The following is a 21809-nucleotide window of genomic DNA, read 5'->3' as shown; positions in this document are numbered from 1 at the left end:
TATAATTTTTAATCGAATGCTTCCATCTGCCATTTTGAGACATCAAGAATTGTGTAGCCATTTGATCTGGGCTAATCAAAACATTGCAAATCCAGCTGTTGCATCCGATCTGGGCAGGTCAAAAATGTTCTGAGTAGGCCTATTGGTCGATCGGATGAGCTAAATTTGTTATTCATGTTCTTTTGTGTATTGGGATCCTCTTGACTCAAGGACTCATGAATATAGATTTCCAGCTGTCTCTAAAAAAAAGTTATTGGCCCTTATACAGGCGAACGAATATTTGTTTTCTAATTTATCTTTGTGCACTTGGTTCCATTGGCTCAGGAATTTGCTGATGTAAGTTTGAAGGGAACCAGAAAATCAAATTTTAGGCCCATTTTCTTGAAGCTAGCACCCAAACCTAAAAGATTGTTTGTGCCGTTGGCACTTGGCTTACATATGAAAATTTTGGGTCAATCGGTAAAAACTGGCACTTTTTCAGACCCCAATTTTATGTAAATCAATGTTTTTCAGGTGATGTTTTTGCATCGAAGAAGTTCGCTTTCCCCAAGGACTTACGGATATAAGTTATAACCCGATTGGGAAAAAAAGTTTGTTGATCTATTTCTGGACCTGATTTCAAAGGAGTTGATTTCTCAAGCCTAGTTTATTTTAAATGTTAAGTTTCCCTTGGCTCACGAACTTACTGATATGAGTTTTTCTCTGTTCGGGAAAACTGTTCTTTGGGCCTGAGAAAGAGTTTTTACACCCAATATTCGTGAAATCTGTTCTGTTTTTCAACTTTTTGTGTCACCTCAATAAAGACTCAAGAATATAAGTCTGAAAATTTGAATTTTTTTTCCATCTTTCGGGTCCCATATGTTGGGAGGGACCTCGCTCCTAACCCAGGGACATCTACATTTAAAGTTCAAATACAACAGAGAAAAAATTGTTCGGGTGCCCCTTTTCAGGTACCTTTACGCCTTTCCCCATTTCCCCACAAAAATGTGAGGTTTCTTTGACCCAAGGAACAATCTTTACAAGCTTCAAACTAATCAGAAGTTAGTTCTTTAGTTTTTATTTTGGCCCCCTTCAATGGAAGGCTCATTCCCACAATCTAAAAATGTAGTTCTTCATTAGGCTCCTCTCGGAATTGTTGATGTAGTCTTCAAACCGTCCTGAAAAAAGATTTTTGTCCTTTATCTAGTTCCATTTTATTGTTAAGGAAATTTCCACTAATACTCGAAATACAAAAAAGTATTCTATTGAATAACTAATAGCCTTATATTTTTCAGTAGCCAAATTAAAAGAACCCAACGCTCGAACGTAATTCAGCACATTCCCCATACTTGGCAAAACGAAAGCATTTTTTTACCAGTGGCTGGATATAATGAGATTAAGTCGAGCGATTTATTTTTGTCGTCACTGTTCTGTGTTGAAGCCAATTGACTAGGCAAGACTGGAAGCCAGATTCCCGATACTCTTGCTATTTATTGCATTCATCGATTCTGAAATAGCGTGCATCAAGAATAATGGGACTCCGGGCTAACAGCGAAATCTGATTTTTTTTTGTTTTACAAAATCTGGCCTCTATTTCTTTTCCTATCTCTAAGCTTCCCATAGTCAGAAAAACACGACAGTGCAGAAACCTGGTAAAATCTACATCAATATTAAAGTTAAATCTAAATGGATGTTGGTTTTCATGGGTGAAGCATCTTGGAATCTATATGGATGTTAAATGATTGAGTTACCGATTCTGAGTGGAAAGTTCACTGATTATCATCCATTATTGATTGTCCTTAATTATCCATCATCGGTCAATGTGTTGATTTTGCTAGCCTCCCTCATTCAACTTTCAGTGTCTCTTCTGGAAAGCTTTCTGGAGGATTGAACGCTTGTCAAAAACTTTTCACCAACTGAATTTGAATGGATTTGTTTCTAAAGTGTCATTTATCTTTCTGATATTCCTTTCGGCAAAACGTTCAGTCAAATCGGACTTGCATTTTTCTTCTTTGAAGATAAAAAATATCATTACTTAATCAACAACCCCTCACACAGGTTTAGCTTTTGACATTTTATGGTGTGGCCTTTTGAGGAGAGGGAAAGGTTCGTATGTAGGAATACTGTTGTTCGAAACATCGTTTTTCTCTTTGCTGTGTAGAAACATAGAAAAAAAATATGCAGAGGATTTGACTCTAGTTTGTACAGAGGAGGGTAAGACTAAGCATTGGCCCCATGCCACTTTACACGTACAAAAACATGGGGATACTTTACGATAAAAAACAACAACAATAAAAGTTGCCAGGCAAAAAACCTTGTAGCTTTATAAAAACCTTGTAAAATCCTGCAACTCCCTATAGTTTTTGGCTAACTCGTTAAAAGACTGTGTAATCCATCTGAACATCCTCAAGTATTGAAGTGAACCAATTAAAACGAGTAAGACACCCTTTATACATGGGTGTGCCCTAAACGAATTAGCGTATTCCTTGTTTCTTTTAAAAATGAGGTACAAGGTGAGAAAGATTTCACTAATGTATCTTCATCCTTTGGTTGGCTTTTAACAGGTTAATTTCCATGTAAGAGTAAGTATAGCTAACCAGCCCTGACAGTTAAAATCATCGTCTTCATCCAAAAATACTATCAAAAACACTTTTATTATTTGGATATTCATTATATTTTTTCCAAGATCTTTTTCTTATTTAAATTTTTAAAGAAAAAACCGTCGTCGGTAAAAGCTTAAAAGCCTTAATTTGCTCAACGATGTAAGGTTCTGGAACAAAATACCTACAGTTAGATTCGATATTATTGGTAATGATTCTCATTACGACTAATAATGTGCCTAAGAAAGAAGAAGGCAGCTTCCTTGGACTAAATATTTCTTATTTTCTCCAGGCCAATTCGTATCGAAGTTGTTATCGTAGAAACTTCGAAGGGGGCTCATTTGACCGGTAATTGAAAGTTATTGAGTTCTATTTAAGAATTAAAAAGTGATGGGAGGACCACCAGCTCCTATCATGCCCTTTTTATCTGTCTCCTCCTCCGCAACCACCCGGAGACGTCCAATCAAAGTTTTGAGATAGTTATCTCGTTTACAATAGCCGAAAGATCCGATAACTATGCTTCTCTGCATGGCTCAAACCTAAGGGTAAGGGCTGTAAGTTATGCACGTTGCCCGTTGTTTACGCACATGTTTTATCATTGAGAAGTGGGGGCATTTTTGATTCTGGGTGTGAAGTGGTATGAAGATGAAACTTTCAAAGAATGTTCAGGCAAATTCTGAGCAAAATCAAGAGACATTCTAGTTGAAAATTTCAGAGCATATTAAGAGAATTTCAAATTACAAATTAAAAGACACTACTTTCATTCAAGTTGTCAAAAGGGCATATCTGTGATGTCTCACGAATAGCTAAAGTATTAAGTTTAAACTTTCAGGAAATATAGGGGGGGGGGGGTTGAGCTAGATAATAAGATTATGTGTATCAAAATTGTCAAATAGGTGTATCTGCAATATATCAGCAACGACTAAGGGTATTAAGCTGAAACTGTCTGAAAATACTGAGGGTAATGTTTAACTAAATCAAACTACATTATGTGCGGGTTGTCAAGTTCAAGTTCTTTTATTCAATAAATATAAAAACAAATCGCATATCTGTAATATCTCAGAAACGGCATTAATTTGGAACTTTCGGGGAATGTTGAGAAGGATATTGAACTAATTAAAATAAACTATGTGCACACAGGTTGTCACACGGGCTTACTAAAATATCTCGGGAACAGATTTGGGTGTTAACTTGACCCTTTAGTGTTTCTGTAAAAAATATTATGTAGGGATATCTGCAATCTCCCCAGAACGGAAATGAGTCATTGGAATAGGATTTTGGAGGTTCTACGACCCTTTTTGCGAGTCAGAAGGAGTTGGATGGGCACTAGTCCCCTCCTGTTTCTTCTTTTCTAACTGTACCCACCTTCCATGCTCCTAAGGCATTCGCTCAAAACTTTTAGATAGCCATTTTTTTGAAAATAGTTGAAAAGTTCAGCAATAATGTCTCCAAGGATGATATAACTCCAAAAACCCCAGGAAAAGGACCATAAATTTTTCAAGTTGCCCGTTGTTTAGATATAAATTTTTTAATGGAAAGGGGTCTGTTTGATGCTTGGTGTCCAATTAGCTCAAAACTTTCGGAGATCATTCTTTCAGTAATTATGCAACGGTAATTGTGGGTGGGATCTCAAATATACCAAAACAATCTCGGTTGCTAATTAGTTGTGTTTCGCGTGAGTTCTTATGGATCGTTTGCTAGTCCGTGATTAAAAGTTTCGCAAAAGTGCTCAATGGAAATAACAAGGGTACCTGAGTAAATCAAAATATGTTCTATACGCCTGATTTTTTTTCAATTATGGATGCTCCTCCTCAAACCAAATCTATTTAGACTCCTTATTTATAACTTTCGAAGAAGCTCTAATTTCCCTTAAATTCTTCCTTCCGACCTCATCAAACCCAATTCAGAGACGACTTGCTTTTCAATTGACTCTAAATGGTTGGCCAAAAATGACGGTTTTGGGCAATCTGTCATCTTTCATTTGCAAAACGCGCCCTAGCCATTTCAGCTTTTCTCCCAATGAATTCCCCCAATTGTATACCCCCTTGAATAAGGCATAGAACCATATTTTTCATACAATTTACTGTTTGAAATACTGTCAGTCAGACGGGTACCCAAAACAATCCGTAGACAGTTCCTCTGAAAACATCTAAAAAATCCTCCTTTGTCCTTCCGAATGCCCACGTTTCAGAACCCTACTTGACCACAGTCATCACTTACCTTACTATTCGAAGACTTACCTCCCTAGTCCGCAGACTTATCTTCCTATTCTTCAAGACTTTTTTTTCAACACTGAAAATAACAGGCTGCGCCTTCGCTATTCTACATTTGACATTTTCCCTGCACCCACCGTCTTTACTAATAATTAATCAAAAAAACTTTTTGCACAGAAGTTTTTCAAAAAAAAAGTAAAGAACTGCAAAAAACCAAAAATGAAAAATACAATCAAATAAATTATTTTGTATACAAATGTCACAAATCAGTCCTTATAAACGAAAAGAACCAAGAACAACATGAGATCGGAGTCATTCTAACTTAACACGATCAAGCATCAATTTGAGTAGGATTCTAGGCCCTAGAATGTCAAAAAGCTAGAATTCAATTCTTACTCCACTGAAAAAAATCGAATGAGCTTGCTGAAAAAAACGTGCAATGTAAGGTTAATAAACATATGCTGATATTTATTCCTTAAAATCTTAATTAATTTTTTTATTTCTTAAAGTTATAAAAGTGAAAATATTTAAAAGATTTTTTTCAGTAAAGTACAAAATATATTCTGGCCTTTAGAAAGCACTAGCCCGTTCAATTTTCAATCGAATGAGGCCTTTTTGAAGTTTCTACGACAACACTTTCTATAAAAACCTTATATACCCCAGGGTATAACTTACAACCCTTGCCCTGAGGGCTGTGTGTGTGGGGGGGGGGGGGTGTCCGCCTCAAAGACATAATTTCCAAATTTTTCAATGACGTTGGACAAAATGTCTATCTCAAAATTTTGATTCGATGTGTTTGCGGAAATGGTGGGCGTGGAAGGGGTGTTAGTTGCCTTCCAATCACTTTGACTATTAAAAAGGGCACTAGCCATTCCAATTTCCAATCGCATGAGCCCTTTTGGAAGTTTATAACACAATTCCTTCGATACGAAGTGCCCTGGTCTAGAAAAAAAACAAAAACAATACATTGTGCCACCATCGTTCTTTACTTAGGCAGCGCTGCCTATGATACCTACCTAGGTAAGTCAAGCTGTTCACGTACTTTGCTAAAATTTTCATCTAGAATTCTCAAATTTATGAGAGTTTTACTTTACCATTTGATTCCATGCTCTGCCATAGCCTTTCCATGACAAAATCCATGAAAATGATCCATATAAACGGGAATAGAACACAACCCTACTTAACTCTTTATTCAATTAAATAAAAAAAAACAAGTTTTTTAACCTGAAAGTAAGGAGCGACATTAAAACTTAAAACGAACAGAAATTATTCCGTATATGAAAGGGACTGTCCTCTCCTCAACGCCTCGCTCTTTACGCTAAAGTTTTTTATTGTTTTAAAAAATAAAGTTGTGAGACAGAGTCAAACTTTAGCGTAAAGAGCGAGGCGTTGGGGAGAAGACAGCCCCTTTCATGTACGGAATAATTTCTGTTCGTTTTAAGTTTTAATGTCGCTCCTTACTTTCAGTTAAAAAAAAAACTTGTTTTTTTAATTTAATTTTTGAACGTTTTTGAATAAATGCAGGTTTTGATCTTGGCTCACCGTACATGAATAATTAAAAAAAAAAAATCATATTAATTTACTTTTATTTAGTTAAATGGCTTTCTCGAAACTTGTTTAATTTTATATACGAACGTTTTTATTATTAATAAATATACGTATATGAAAGGGACTGTCCCCTCCGCAACGCCGCGCTCTTTACGCTAAAGTTTTTTATTGTTTTAAAAAATAAAGTTGTGAGACAGAGTCAAACTTTAGCGTAAAGAGCGAGGCGTTGAGGAAGGGACAGTCCCTTTCATATACGGAATAATTTCTGTTCGTTTTAAGTTTTAATGTCGCTCCTTACTTTCAGTTTAAAAAACTTGTTTTTTTTATTAAATTTTTGAACGTTTTTGAATAAATGCAGGTTTTGATCTTGGCTCACCGTACATGAATAATTAAAACAAAATTTTCATATTAATTTACTTTTATTTAGTTAAATGGCTTTCTCGAAACTTGTTTAATTATATTTACGAACGCTTTTATTAGTAATAAATATAAGTAACTTAAGAATTAAATTACGTAACGAACTTATATATTCATATATTTTTAATTTGTTTATTAGGGGATTTGCCCCCTAGTCAATACCTTGCTCTTTAAGCGAAAGTTCGAATTGTGTTCCAATTCTTTAAAAATGACCGCTTTATCACAAAGGCCGTTAATTAGAATAAATAGCTCTTATGAAAGTACTAAAAAATCTTTGGCTTAAAGAGCGAGGTATTGACTACGGGGTGAACCCAATAATATATGTAATATTTTCTGTTCGTTTGAAGTTTCGATGTTGCTGCTATTGCAGTTGAAATACTTGTTTTTTTATATTAAATTTCTGATCGTTTTTTAAATAATGCTGGGAAGTCCAGCGTCCCCTTTATAGCAATGTCCCTTCCCCCATGAAAACTTCCTACATGGAAAGATCCTCCCACATAAACCCCGACCCACCCCTCTCCCCCACTACCAGGAAAAATCTCCCCTGAAAACATCTGTATACTTCCAAATAACCAATACTATATGTTAACATTGGGTAAAATTCATAAGTTTCAGCCCTCCCCCGGGAATTTAGGGGGATTAAGTCATCCTAAAAGACATACTTATTATATTTTCGAACATGCTGAACAAAATGGCTATCTCAAAATTTTGATCAGGTGACTTTGGGAAAAAAATGAGCGTGGGAGGGGGCCTAGTTGCACTCTATTTTTTTTGGTAAATTAAAAAGGGCACTAGAACTTTTATTTTCCGTTCAAATGAGCCCTCCCACGTTTTTATAGGACCACTGGGTCGATACTAACACCCCTGGGGAAAAAAAAAAAAAAAAAAAAAAAAAACAAATAAATAAACAGGTACCCGTGATCTTTCTTCTGGCAAAAAATGCAAAATTCTACATTTTTGTAGATGGGAGCTTGAAACCTCTACAGTAAGGTTTTCTTATACGCTGAATATGATGGTGTGATTTTCATTAAGGTTCTTTAATTTTTAGGGGGTCTTTTCTCCTTTTTTCGAACATCAGCCAAATTTTTTTGCTCAGGCGCCTAACTTTTGATGGGTAGGATTAAACTTAATAAAACTTCTATATTTTAAATTAGCGTTAAAATCCAATTCTTTTGATGTATCTATTTGTGTAAAAATATCGTTTTCTAGAGTTTCGGTTACCATTGAATCGGGTCTCTCCTTGCTTAAAGTTCATTGCCACGAACAGTTTGATCCGAAACCAGCTTCTAACCTCATTTCCTACCTTAACCGCAGCAATGTTAATCTCGTACAAGCACTAATCACTTTACTGTGTTTATCTGGTTTACCTTACAAAGATATGACCTTCGCAAGTAAGAGCTGTTCTACCGGTTGAAAAGAGCATTTCTACCGGCTGAACCAAACGCTTGCTCATAATCTATAAGGCTAAGGATTAAAGGGGTCTGATGACTCAGGCACTTCTAAATTATTGACTTGAGAGTAAAAATTGGGTCGATGCATCCTCTCTTCTTCTTAAAACCACACTGTTCTTCTCTTAAACTTAATCTACAGCTTTTCTAAGACTAAAGAGTATATTCACACTAACTAACCTACTTCCTACAGAAATAAGGCTAATGCCTCTATAATTACCCCACTCACTCTCATCATCTTTCTTTTAAAAGAATTTAATTACAGTTTTCCTAAATCCCTAGGTACTTCTCCTTTTCATCTCCTTTTTTATGTTCATAATCTTCTGCAATTTGTCTCTAACTTCACAATCACCACATTAAAAAGAAAATCATTTGCCGCAATATCAGAACTTGAGGACTTGTTATTTTTTAATCCTTTTACTACTATCTCTAATTTTTCTCGCAAAATAAATCTAAAATTAAAATTCGGTTTGCTCTGGAAAATCCGGGCAAGTGGAAACACTGGCTATAATACAGTTATAAATTGTGATCTTCGTTCGCCATTTTTGAGCTGAAATTCATAGACCAATTCTTCAAATAAATTTTAAACTTGTCCTAACTTCATACTTTTTTTCAAAAAACATTTCTATGAAAAATGAATCTTACACAACAATTCAAATTAAATCATTTTATTTACATTATTGAACATTTAATTTATTTATAGAATCTTTATTACAAACTTACAAAATAATCAAAAATGTTTTGTAATATATTGTTTAGCAAGTAAATAAACCTGTCAAAATTTTAACTGCGAATCGTTTTTTAATCATGTTTGAGGCTAAGTGAATATCCCTTGGTGTTTAAATTAAAAATAACTTGTCATTGTAGCTATTAAAATCTATCCTCATTTTAAATATAAAACCTAGGAGGGGAGGGGTTCTACTAACATATGTATTTTTTTTAATTTAGGAGGCAAACATTTTTGGGTACTTGTGCATTAAACGTACTCTTTTATATACTGCTAAAAAGTCAAGTTTGGTTAATGCTAATAAAATAAAATGGGATGAATATATAATAGTTTAGAAACAAACTTGGGCTATATATTTGCACATTAGAAGGGGGGGGTAAAGCATACCATATATTAAATAAGTAACCTAACCTATGTACCTTTTCCTCCCCCTAAACCCCCAAAAACAATAGTTTAAATATCGTAAACGCAACGAAAACTTCTCTTTGCATTCCAATTCTTAATAACGGTGTCTTGAAATAGCCAGTCTGGCGGGTATCTTTCCCAATATAAGAATATTTTTTTTATAAATACAGCTTGTGTGGAGGTGCCAATTCTTTATTAGTGAGGTGTTTTGATCCCGATTAGTATGCCTATCATTAAAGTGTTTTATATGTGTAATTACACGGGTTTCAATATCAGTCTTAGTATAGGTGTTATACCCTCCAGATTGCGAAAGACCGCATCCCCAATGGTTTCCCTCTGCCAAATCCTAGTATACTTCAAGTTTTTGAGAAAATCGAAGGTTTTCCCAGGTTTTTTCGCTTTCACTCTATACCACTACGTTTTTTGATGGACTTGGATACTAGGTTTTGTAGTTATAGAATGCCCTTATTACAGGGCCGTATCCAGGATTTTTGTTCGGGGGGGGGGGGTTACCCGATTTTGTTTCCCGTGGACTTTGTCTAACATCCTCGAGCAACATTACGTTAGCTCGAGACCGTTAGTCTGCTCCTTGCAAACGAGGACGCGTCCACTAGGCATACTTTCGTATCTATAAGGAGCATTTTTTTTTTTTTTTTTTTTTTTTTATTAACGCAAAAACAAGACAAGTATTTACATACAGTTAAATACTACAAGCTATTTTTTTTGCGCAAAAAGAGGCCAAATAGTAGGCTAGAAGTAGTCTATATATTTTTTATTTTTTTTTTTAGCTAAAAGTAAGGGCGAATATCTATAAAATGAATTCCAGGCGACGATTTTTCTTTCCTGCAAAAATGTCGATGACCTTGTCAGGGCAGATGTCAACGTCCCTATGGACTGCAAGGAGGGCTAAGCCACTCAATCGTTCTTCTCCTGTTGAAATTCTCAGCCAGGTTTTGAGCCTTCTGAGCGTTGAGAAACTTCTTTCCGGAGTAGCAGTGCTAACAGGTAACGTCGCAAGAACAGCCAGAAGAAGAAAAACATTTGAAAAAAAGGTAGCGTCGCATGCCTGAAGCGAAGACACAGCACAAGTAGGCCTCTCTGATACCGGAACATTCTCCCACTTGATGCGCCATAGCTCAATCTCTTGCTTTAGACAGTATGGTTCGGGAAAAATATCGCCATACAATTCAACCAACGAGTCCAGGTTGAATGCCTTCGTATGGACAGAAACGTTTTTGGCAGGAGAAAGGACGCTGAGATTTGTCACCAATTCCTGCCAATCTTTCTGGTGAAGCTCAAATCATTGTTTCAGATCGTAAGTGAAGTAGTCCAGGAAGGGAATAAAAAGCGATACTCTATATTGATTGAAAAGGTCTGGATCGTCTGCGTGCATACTCCAGCCACCTCTTGTTCCTGGACGAGTCACCTCCAGTCCTAAGTAGCTGGCAAAAGGCTGAACTACATGGAAAATAGACGTTAAAGCAGTAGCAGCATTTCCTCGCATTTCCTTTGTTTTTGAAAGGACAGTTTCGACGTGCCTGCTTGCAGCTGTTAAATCACAGTCAACTGACTGAAGAGTCTTACACAGTGGAAGCGTAAGGCAGAAAAGCTCTTTGACCTCATGGAGACACACAACAAATTGGGACTGGTTCATGGTGTCCAACGACTGCGCCACTTTTGCCGTAGTTTTTGCCTTTCGGTTCTCTACAATGGGTTCCAGGGATCGCAGGAAAGGTCGCTAAAACTCAAGAAAACACACGACTAAATAGTGTCACTCCACCCATTTTGTTTTACAGAGTCCGGTTAGAGCATGTTTCTTCGAATCCAGAAGTATTTCCGTCACGTCACACTTATAATGTAACGTAATGTCACACTTCCTCTTCATGTTGAAAATCGCTCTTCTCTTAGCCAAGTCCGAAATTGAACTGAACTGACAATCTTGCACTATCTTATACCATACCTCGAGCGCCCATTAATCCTAATTTACTATGCAAGGTCGGGTGAACTTGGGGTTACCTAAGTGTGTAAGCTGATCAGAGCGTATATTATTAACCCTAATTTACTATGCAAGGTCAGGTGAACATGGGGTTACCTAATTGCGTAAGCTGATCAGAGCGCATATTATTAACCCTCATTTACTATGCAAGTTCAGTTGAACATGGGGTTACCTACGGTTACCTAATTGCCTAAGCTGATCAGAACCGTTAACCCACAAAATGCAATAGGATTTAGTGTGGGAGCATATTTTTTTTCTGGTAAGGTTTTGTCTTTACAGGTATTTTTTTAGACTAATTTTCGACTCGGTCAAAAATTTCGGGGGGGGGGGAGGGGTTTGAACCGGGTAACCCCCCCCCCTGGATACGGCCTTGCCTTATTATGTTTTACCCTGGGTTCCCACTTTTACGATCGCACGCAAAAATGGCCGTTTTTGCGTGATCTGTCAAGTTTCTTCCGTTTTTAGTTTCAAGTTTATGCAATATTTCTACTAAGTCGTTAAAAATCGCATCCGTTAATCTGAATTGAAAGCTTTGTACAACCACATATTGCAAGTAACTAAGAAACTAATCACGTTTATTAGCTGTTTTCCACTATCATTTGACAAACAACATTTAGCCTATTCCTATGCATATGCTATTAAATATCTCATAATATTTTTCTGCATTTCAACGGTTGCGAACTTCCCACATCCGCTATCCATAAGCTGTTTCGCGTTAAAAAAAAAAATTGTATCAATCGGAACCAAAGATTAGCCGCGGAAAACCGGCGAAATCTGTTTTTGTCCCTGTATATACTAGGCTGTATCTTAGATACTACAGAAGAGAGAAATTCTTACTGTACCATTGAACTCTTCGGGTGTATCCCATTTGAGCGCTTTCCCATTTGAGCGCCATGGCGCGCAAATGGGAATTTCCTATTTGCGCGCCGTATTTTAATTAGTTCAGTTGTGTCCCATTTGAGCGCCAGATAATTAGGTCAGGTGACCTAATTGCGTAAGCGATTGCACAACCGTTTACCCACAAAATGCAATAGGATTTAGTGTGGGAGCATATTTTTTTACCCTCTTATAACAAGTATTTAATGATGCCAGGAACAATATTTCTGGTTAGTATTAATAAGTCAGTTTGACAATGAAGAGCTCCAAGAATAAACAACTGCTAGAACACGACGGTTTCGTCTACAGATTCGATAAGCCGATTTCTGGAGGAAGAAAGAAGAGCTGGAGATGCATGAAGAAGGGATGTCTCGGGCGGTTACACACTGATTCTAGCGACGGCTCACCAGTTTCAGTTGGTACGCACGACCACAGCGCTGATCCTCTGCAGACCCAGCAGTACAAATTCCGGTCAGACCTTCGAAGCGAGTCAGCCCGTACTACTCGTCCGATTCCCGCTATCTACGACGGCCAGGTCGCAAGTGCTGCTGCCAGTGGGCTGAGTGCTTTGCCTCAGTTACCCTATAAGCACGTGAAGTCGTCCATGTACAGATCACGAAACAAGCTGATACCACCACTGCCCGCTGATACTATATCCGTACCGACGCCCTTGCCCCAGGCTTTCAGTGAGACGTCTGCAAACCAGAGAGTCCTCCTCTTTCAGCTTCAAAATAACGCTGCGATTTGCTTTGCAACCGACGAGTCGTTAAGTCTGCTTGAACGAAGCCCGGAATGGTATATGGACGGCACCTTCGACTCAGCTCCTTCCCCATTCGGCCAGTTGTTCACCGTTCACGTTTTCTTCGGCGACAAGCAACTTCCCGCTGTCTTCGTGCTCATGGAGAGCAAGTCTGCGCAGCTTTACAACGACGTCTTCAGCGAGCTGATCCTACAGGCTGCGATGAAAGGAGTGACACTTCGCCCGACGACCGTCGTCTCTGAGTTTGAGACCGGTCTGCTGACATCCGTGAAGCAAGTTTTTCCGGCCGCCAAGCACCGTGGGTGTTACTTCCACTTTTGCCAAGCAGTAATCAGAAACTTGGGGCGTCACTCAGTCCGTGAGCTGTACATGACCGATGCAGACTTCAACCTCTACGTTCGAAAGCTTCTGGCTCTGGCGTTCCTACCTCCAGCGATCGTCAGAATCAATTCTGGTCCAATCATTTCTCACATCGTTCGTACCTGGCCTTCGGCTCGTCCGTTTGTCACTTACTTCAGCCGTCAGTGGTTCGACCAATGTCCTCCTCATTTCTGGTCAGTCTACGGCATCCAGCGAAGGACAAACAACGACCTCGAATCATGGCACATGCGGTTTAACCGAAGAGTCGGTCGCTACCACCCGAACTTGTGGCAGTTTATCTCTTTCCTGAAGGAAGAACAAGCAGTCGTCGATTCTGCAAGGACACAGCTACTCCAGGGTCATGTCATCCATCGGACGAACAAGAAGTATGCATGGCTGAACGAACGACTCGAAAAGCTGTCGACGGAGTACAGGGCTGGAACTCGAACAGCAGACGAGCTTCTCTTGGGTGTCGCACATAACATTTCGCCGGATGTGTGATATTAGCAGTTTTTGTTTGTATTTTTACCAATATATTAATTTGAATTATCCGTTTTTGGCACGATTTTTGGGTGATTTCGTTCCATTTCTAAACGATCGTTGTGAAATAACTCTAAAAAAAGAGCCGAATATTTCGACTTGACGAGCAAGCCTTCTTCAGCGGCAATCAGTTCTTACCCTATGAACGTGCGTAAAATCTTCACTTATATTCTTCACGAGCTTAACAAACGTTTAGCTTCTTAACTCTCAGTACAGAGTTATTTCACAACCATTGACCCAATAAAATCCTCAGTTTTGTTCGTTGTCTTCGTGGCAATAAATATTTGTACAGGTCAATGTGGCAGCAAACCACGCTTCATCCACCGCAAAATCACAATTTTGGGTTTGGCGCTCAAATGGTACTCCGTGGCGCTCAAATGGGAACTAAATTCCGTGGCGCTCAAATGGAACAAAATTCCGTGGCGCTCAAATGGGAAAGCGCTCAAATTATACCAAAATCGAATACAAATCGAATTTCAAAATTATAATTTGTAGGTGGATAATCTTGAATTTCATCTATCGAAAAAAAAAATTATGTCTTGCGTTGAAACATTAAATCCAAAGTCAAAAGGATATTCAACAGTCCTATCCTGCAAAGCTATAAAAAAATGTGTTGGAATCAGGCGCGCCTTGAAGCTATTTGTGATGATGATTATGTCTATTTGAATACATTGCTGCCCTGTTTATTGAATATCTCAATTTATTCAAACGATCGGTTTGTGTTTGTTAATTAATCATACGTTTATAAAAGTAATCACTAGAAAAGTTATGTTTATTTCATAAGTAGTATCTAATTCTAATTATTTTTTTTGTTATGAAATGTTTAAAAAGCTTTTTTTGATCAGGCAATATTCATTCAAAGATTTTTTAAAGAAAGTAAAAACAAACAGTCATGAACACCAAATTTATTGGCTACCAAAAAGTTGTTCATTTGGACATCTGTATTATAAATTTTTTGCCTTTGATTTAAATTGTAGGACCGCAGAAAAAAAAAAAAAATCAGAATTCGAACGGGGAGCAAAACTTTTACTAGAAATCAAATTTTAAGTAGATACTATGTTTTGATAGAGGACAACCGAATATTTCAACGAAATAGAGAAAGAAGGGGTTAAGAGAGAGATTAATTACCCCTCAAAAGGCTTGAAAGATTGGTAAGTGACTGGACTCTATTGACTAGACTTTGCTAAATTCCAAAAAAATCAAATAAATTTAACTTTGGTTCTGACTCTAGAGTTTGATTAAATATTGTGATGAATGGGTTTGGTATTTATGAGAGGCTTGCAATCATCTGCATTTAGGTGTTTGTGTAATTTCTGCATTATATAAATCTCATTGTCAATGAACCTTAACTGATACTTTAGAAACTCCAATTTAAAATTTTAATTTTTGCCGCAGTTGAGCCCTTTAGGTGTCCTGATAAAATCTATCCTCTTCGGGAGGAGGTCCCAATGGCTGTTTTTAGGATCATTTAAAAACAACTTTCAAATACTGCATTGGTTATTACTTGTTTGTTACACCTACGAAATTGCAGCAGTCCTCAACCATTACAATTTTTTTTTCCCACACCAAGTTTACCTAGGCTAGAATACTATCTATTACTGCTTCAACCAATCTTGGCCTTAAAAAGTCCCTAATATAAGTACCATATTTTTACTTGGGATCCTGCCTATTTGCTCCTGAAGCTGTAAGTAAAATTCATCTCAGTCACTACTATCTCCATTAGTCAGTTTTACTGGAGGATGTATTACTATAACTACTATGATGACACCTTCTATTATTATTAGCCTCCAAACATAAGGAACACTTAGTGGCTTCCTTATTGATCCTGAGCCCTACTCTCTGCATATACACCCCATCCTTGCTGCCCGAGTAAATATTTTCTATATCACCTAATTTGATCTTTCCTACCTCTGGGATAGCAAACCAAAAAATACCCCCGCGGAAAATACCCCCAGAAAATATCCCCTTGCGGAAAATATCCCATGGAAGATACCCCCCGTGACAAATACCCCCCCCCGAGGAAATACCCACTGAAAAATTCCCACCCATGGAAAATACCCCCCCCCCCTTATGGAAAATAAGGTTATCCAAATTTGAAAATTTTATTTGAGTTTTGTTTTATTTTAGTTTCATTGAGAAGTGCTAAACAAAGTGAAAAACAGGAATTTACACACCATAAATATCTTGAAACTTATCCTAAAAACAAGTATTCTAAAATCCATTTTGGTTGAAAAACCTCCATATAAACTTTTGCAATTTTCGCGGTAGCGGGTACCAAATAGAAAAAAAAATAAGAAAAATGTAGGGGAAAAAATCACCAAAATTCAGCTAAGAACATATGGCACCAAAAAATTTAAGAAGGTTTAGCTATTTATTAAAGCATAGTTGGCCTAGCAAATTATGTTCTGGTCTTTGAGAAGGCATCATGGCAACCCCAAACGGGCGGGCCGGCGGGGGGGGGGCTGCCCCCTTGGCTGAATGACGGTGTCATATATTTGTATTAATTTAAAAAACGTTCAACCGAATAAGTTTTCAAAGAAAATTAAAAAGCTATATTAAACTAAAAATAGGCAGAAATAGAGTCAAATTATGTTCCAAGGGAAAACTACCACAAACCAATATTAAAAATTAAATGAAACTTGAAACAAGCAAACAGTAGATTAAATAGCTCGTCAAACTCAAAACGATCAAAAATTAACCTTGCTAGGGCTAACAACCCCCATGCCTTCTCAAGACCAGAAAATAACCGAGGCTTTACTGAAAAAATAAATAAATCAATGACCGTGGATTGTCAGTTTAATTTACCTATACTGATATTTATTCCTTAAAATAAAAAAATGGGTAAAAAAGTGAGGAAAAAAAGTTTTTTACTTATTTAAGTAAAAAAAAGTGAAAACATTGAAACATATTTTGTTTTCAGTATAGCGCAAATTATATTCTGGTGTTGAGAAGGCATGAAGGTTATTGGCCCTAGTAAATTTAATTTTTGCTCCTTTCGTGTTTGAATCTGCTATTTATTCTAGTTTATGTTCGTTCTGAGTTTCATTTAATTATTTAGTGTTATTTGTGGTAGTTCTACACTTGGATGAATCAAGGGTGTTCTCTAAAAAAGTGTACTGGTACCACCCTATATATAATTAGCAGTATGATCTTTCCCTATCTCATCCATTATAAAAACCCGGACCGTGGTGCAAGTGCTCCAGAGAACGTAGAAACATAAGCGACATTAGATCTTCTCATGGGTAGGCAAGTCAGATTTCTCTTGAACGCGAAACTTGGCTTCAACGTTGGAACACTAAACTTTGAAGAAACTAATCTTAAATTAATTTATTCCGATACATATAGGAAAATCGGTAATTAGTAGTGCAATGTTATTATTAGATGTTTTTAGGAATTAAAAGTATGTTTCGAAATCTCAAGTTGGTTTCAAAGGCATTTTGAGAAAGTTTCTGCCAAAATACGTGTTCCAGGGTAATTGGACCGCAAGTATTTTTTTTTTTTAAAGAAAAGTAAAGGCCATATTAAACTTATGATCAGTAGAAATAGAAGCCTACAATAACTCAAACTCAAAACGACCAGAAATTATTATTAAATAATTTCATATCAATACTGTTAGCCATTCTGTTGCCCTGGAAAATCAAACGTAAAATTTAGAGGCTGAAATCTTTCAAATATATAGCTAAAAATGTATTATTTCTTATAGTTCCCCTTTAGAAAAAAGTTTTAGAAATATTTTAGAAATTGTGCCGTTAAAGGTCTAAGATTATACAGACTCAGCAGTAAGAAATGCATTTTATTAATTTTCTGGTTAACAAACTGGAAGAATTTTCTATAAAAGGAGCATTTCTAGCGTAAAGCCCCGTAAAATTTTAGATCTACCACTAAAATGTGTGATGTCTTTCAATTTCCTGAAAACTCCCTAGGAATTTTACGAAAAACACTTATTAACAGACGATTGGTATTTTCTTGGATAGGTCTATTGTGGCAACTTTTACCACAGCAACCAATAATTAGAACCCAAGTCCTAAAATTGGTCTCAATCAGCGACCATTATCGCTATCTAAATTCACAAAGCGCAAAGATTTTCAAACAGAGGTGTTTATTATTTAAAGCTCAGGAAAGGTCTGCCCATTTCATACGACAACATGGTTTAAAAACAAAACTAGCTCTTATCTCGGCTCTCCGCCAAAACAGGTAATTAGCCTTTTTCAAATTTCACAGGAACTATAATCTGAGAAAATAAATATCACGACGTGAAAAAAAAAATGATAAACCATCCAGGGGGGGATCCAGAGGAGGAGGGGGAGGGCGTCCCCCCTAACGTAGTTCAATATAACGTAATTTACCTAACTACCGCAAGTTTGCATTAATTAAACTTGCTCCTAACGTAAGTTTATCGGATCAATCTATTTTGCGCCTCACCCCTAAAAAAATCCTGGATCCGCCCTGAAACCATCATATCTATTCCACCAGTTATTAGAAGAACAAAAAAAATCCTTGTTTTCACAAATTTCATCAACCCCCCGCCCTCTTTTTTAGAAATCCTACATAGGCCTATCAGTTGAGTTCACTGTATATAAATAATAGATTAAGTCATAATTTGTATATAAATTAAGTCATACCTGTGAGATGGGACAGTTGCAAACCACTTGGCCGGTTCACCAAGTTTTTTTCTGCTTTCGCAATTACGAATAATACAATTTCGAACCATTTCTCATTGATTGACGCATACACAATAACCCGCTAAAGCATGAAGAAGTGGGAGGAACTTTTTGTTCGCACCGAGAATGAAGAGCCAGAAATCATCTGCGGTAAACTTACTGCCTAATTATATATACAGTGACTGGTACTTTCAGTATTTATAGACTTTAGAAAGGCTTTTGACATGGTGGTTCATAAAATTTTATTGTGTAGGCTAAGCTGTTTAGAGATCCAAGGGGTTATTCTGAAATGGTTTGAATCTTATCTTAACCAGCGCATTATTCGATTGTCTATTAAAAATTCTATTTCAAAAACTTTTATTGTTATTTCTGGTGTGCCTCAGGGTTTCGTGCTTGGCCCACTTGTCTGAACCAGTTATTGAGAAGACAAATAAGGCCCTCGTTGAATTGATAAGTTGTACAAAATCTAGTTATTTGGTAGTGAATGTTTCAAAAACAAAATTCATGACATTTTGTAGAAATGAAGTTTCATGTGTTTTAGATAATAAAATTGTTTTTAATGGTGAATTTTTAAAGCATGTAAATGGTGTTAAATACTTGGGCTTTAGTCTTGATTTTAATTTAAGTTGGAAATCACATTGTGATCTTGTGGCAGTTAAGATTTTAAAAGGGTTGGGTGTGATAAGAAGACTGAAAATTCAACTACCGTCAAATATTTTATTTTTACTATATCATTCTATCGTTAGCCCTTATTTATCGTATTGTTGCATGCTATGGACTAGTAGTTTTATTTCAAGTTTTATAAAGGTCCAAATTTTATAGAATAAAATAGTTCGTATTTTAGGTAATTATATTCAGTTTGAAAATAGCACGTTGAATTGCTTTATAAGTTTGAAAATTTTAAACATTTATCAGTTACGGGATTACCAGTTAGCAATTTTTATTTATCAGTGTTTGAATAAGTGTTCACCGGAGGTATTTTGGGAAATTTTTAAAGCTAATTCATCTCATCACTGTTATGAGACTAGAAATGCGAATGACCTTGCATCTGAGCTCCGGAATACTCAACGTGCTGCGTTTCTGCCTCTTTTTGCAGGACCGGGGGTGTGGAATTCCCTCTCAGATGCTACTAGACAAGCTGATAATGTAAGCCAGCTCAAGAGTAGATTGAAGCGTTACCTTTTGGGTTATAATTTGAATGATTAGAAATTTGAATTTGAATATTGTTTGGTATGAAAATTATTTGGACAGACAAGGGTCGCATTTTTGTGAGATTACCCAGCCAAAGTCGGCCGGCTCTATAGCCGAGCTGATACTTATTGATTTTGTCATAGTTGATTTAGTTAGAAGTATCTCATTTTTTTTTCTTTACCTCTATTATTTTTTTTTTTTTTTTTTTTTTTTTTTTTTTTTGAGTATATGTTGTAAGGATGATGGGTGATATTTCTCACTTGCGATTTCTAGAGAGTAATCCTTTTAGAATAGGAGATGTTCTTTATGTTGATTTAATTCAAATGCTGATTTTTCCCCGCAAAGAGATAGTTGTTATATAGATTGAATTGAAGTTATCAAGTATTTTGCAATAGGTTGCATAGGTTGCATCAAGACGGTGGGTAATTGTAGACAAAGAAAAGCCAAGACAGATAGTCCAAGCAATTGGGAGGCAAACGTTTAAATGGCTGGGGTACGGGTAAATGGCAGGAGTATGCATGACTCTCTTATTGGACACATACTTGTCAGGTTAGTTTTTGGAAAGGCATGCCTGCCTAGAGTTTTAGGCATACTGATCAAGAATTCAAAAATTGACTTAAGACCGTTAGCTTTATAATAATGGATTTGCAGCCATCGTAAACAAACCTTCGGGTTTTTGTAGATGGCTGCTGTAAATTTGTTTCTATTTTTTATTTTAAATAAATTAATCTGAACCTGAATTTGAATCTGAATCTGGATGATTACTTGACTTCATTTCTGCACATTTTTGGCTTAATGGAGCTCTTTACTTTTCTTTGAAAAGTTTGTTTTGTAGAAAAAGTTTTTTTTTAGTTGTCACCTTTTTGAAAGTTCACATGTTAATAGTTTGTTTTGATTTAGTTCAACATCCGCCTAAATATTTCTTATATTTGATTACTGAAGGTATTGTAATATTCTCTTTGGACTACTGGCTACAAAATGATTGTCTCACAATTTCGATCGAAAGTGTTTGGGGAAAAGAGGATATCAGGAAGAGGGGGGGGGGCTACTTTCGCTCCATCACGCTTGACCCTTAAAATGAAACTAGAAGTATGCATTTCCAATCAAATGAGCCTCCTCTAAAGTTTACAAGACCACCTCTTCATAAAAACCTTACATCCCCCGTGGCATAACTTAAAACCCTTATCCCCATACTTTGGGGGTTGTGTCAACCCCAAAGGCCATGTTATGAGATCTATGGACTATTTTTGACTAAATTGCTATCTTAGAATTTCTATCGGATGCATTGGGGGAAAATATGATGTGGGAAGGGGTATAGATGCCCTCCGATAAATTTGACTTTTAAAAATGGCTCTTCAGCTTCCCATTTCCAATCCAATGAGCCCACGCCGAAGCGTATACGACCCCCGTATCCATAAAACCCTTAAATGCCCTCGGGACATACCTTACAACCTTTCCCCTGAGGACCACGAGGGGGTCTCATCCTCAAAGACATAAAATTGGAGGAGGAAGTGTGACGTGCGGGGGTCACCACTTATTAAAGGCAAAAATGGCGCAAAAAGTTGCTATGCCACTTACGGGAGGGGGAGATCCCTCGTCGGCCCCAAATTAGTGGGATTTCCGCGGTTACTCCAACGGTTCCGTATACTAACGTAATCGGATGGTCTATGGCCACATTTAAAGCCAAAGTTCACCGATAAGGTTTTCTAACTATCTCTTTAGTTTCGACCTAAGCTTAAAAGTTAAAAGAGTACATAAAAAAACCTTATTGTATTCACAAAACGTTGTATAAAAGAACTGAACGAAAAAGGACTCTCTCTCCCAGCCCGCTAGCCGCGTGCTGTGACAGGGGTTACGAGGGTGGTAAAGGAATCTTTCCAGCCAATCCTAGGACTTACTAATCTACTGATCAACTTCCCTAACTGCGCAATTTCCTACCTCGGGGTCTATCAAACACTTACGCAATTAAACAGACCCGAAATGGCGTCACAAAAATAAAGGAAAATTAATATTTATGAGTCGGAGAAGGAAAAGACTTAAGGGATCAAAAGAAATGAACGTGGGAGAGAAATTTATCTAAACAAACTG

The 21809-nt window shown here is 36.9% G+C and overlaps 1 protein-coding gene across 1 annotated transcript in view; it reads left to right on the top strand.

Moving 5' to 3' along the window:
- LOC148940046 (endothelin-converting enzyme 1-like) overlaps positions 1 to 21809 on the top strand; it is a 259409-nt gene that overhangs the window by 106682 nt on the left and 130918 nt on the right. The window lies entirely within an intron of this gene.

Source organism: Artemia sp. Qi Xiang Cuo, chromosome 20, assembly GCF_049724085.1.
Source record: "Artemia sp. Qi Xiang Cuo chromosome 20, ASM4972408v1, whole genome shotgun sequence".
In the NCBI taxonomy this organism is placed as follows: domain Eukaryota; kingdom Metazoa; phylum Arthropoda; class Branchiopoda; order Anostraca; family Artemiidae; genus Artemia; species Artemia sp. Qi Xiang Cuo.
The sequence above is the reverse complement of the archived record's forward strand: the minus strand, read 5'-3'. Positions and strand labels throughout refer to the sequence as shown.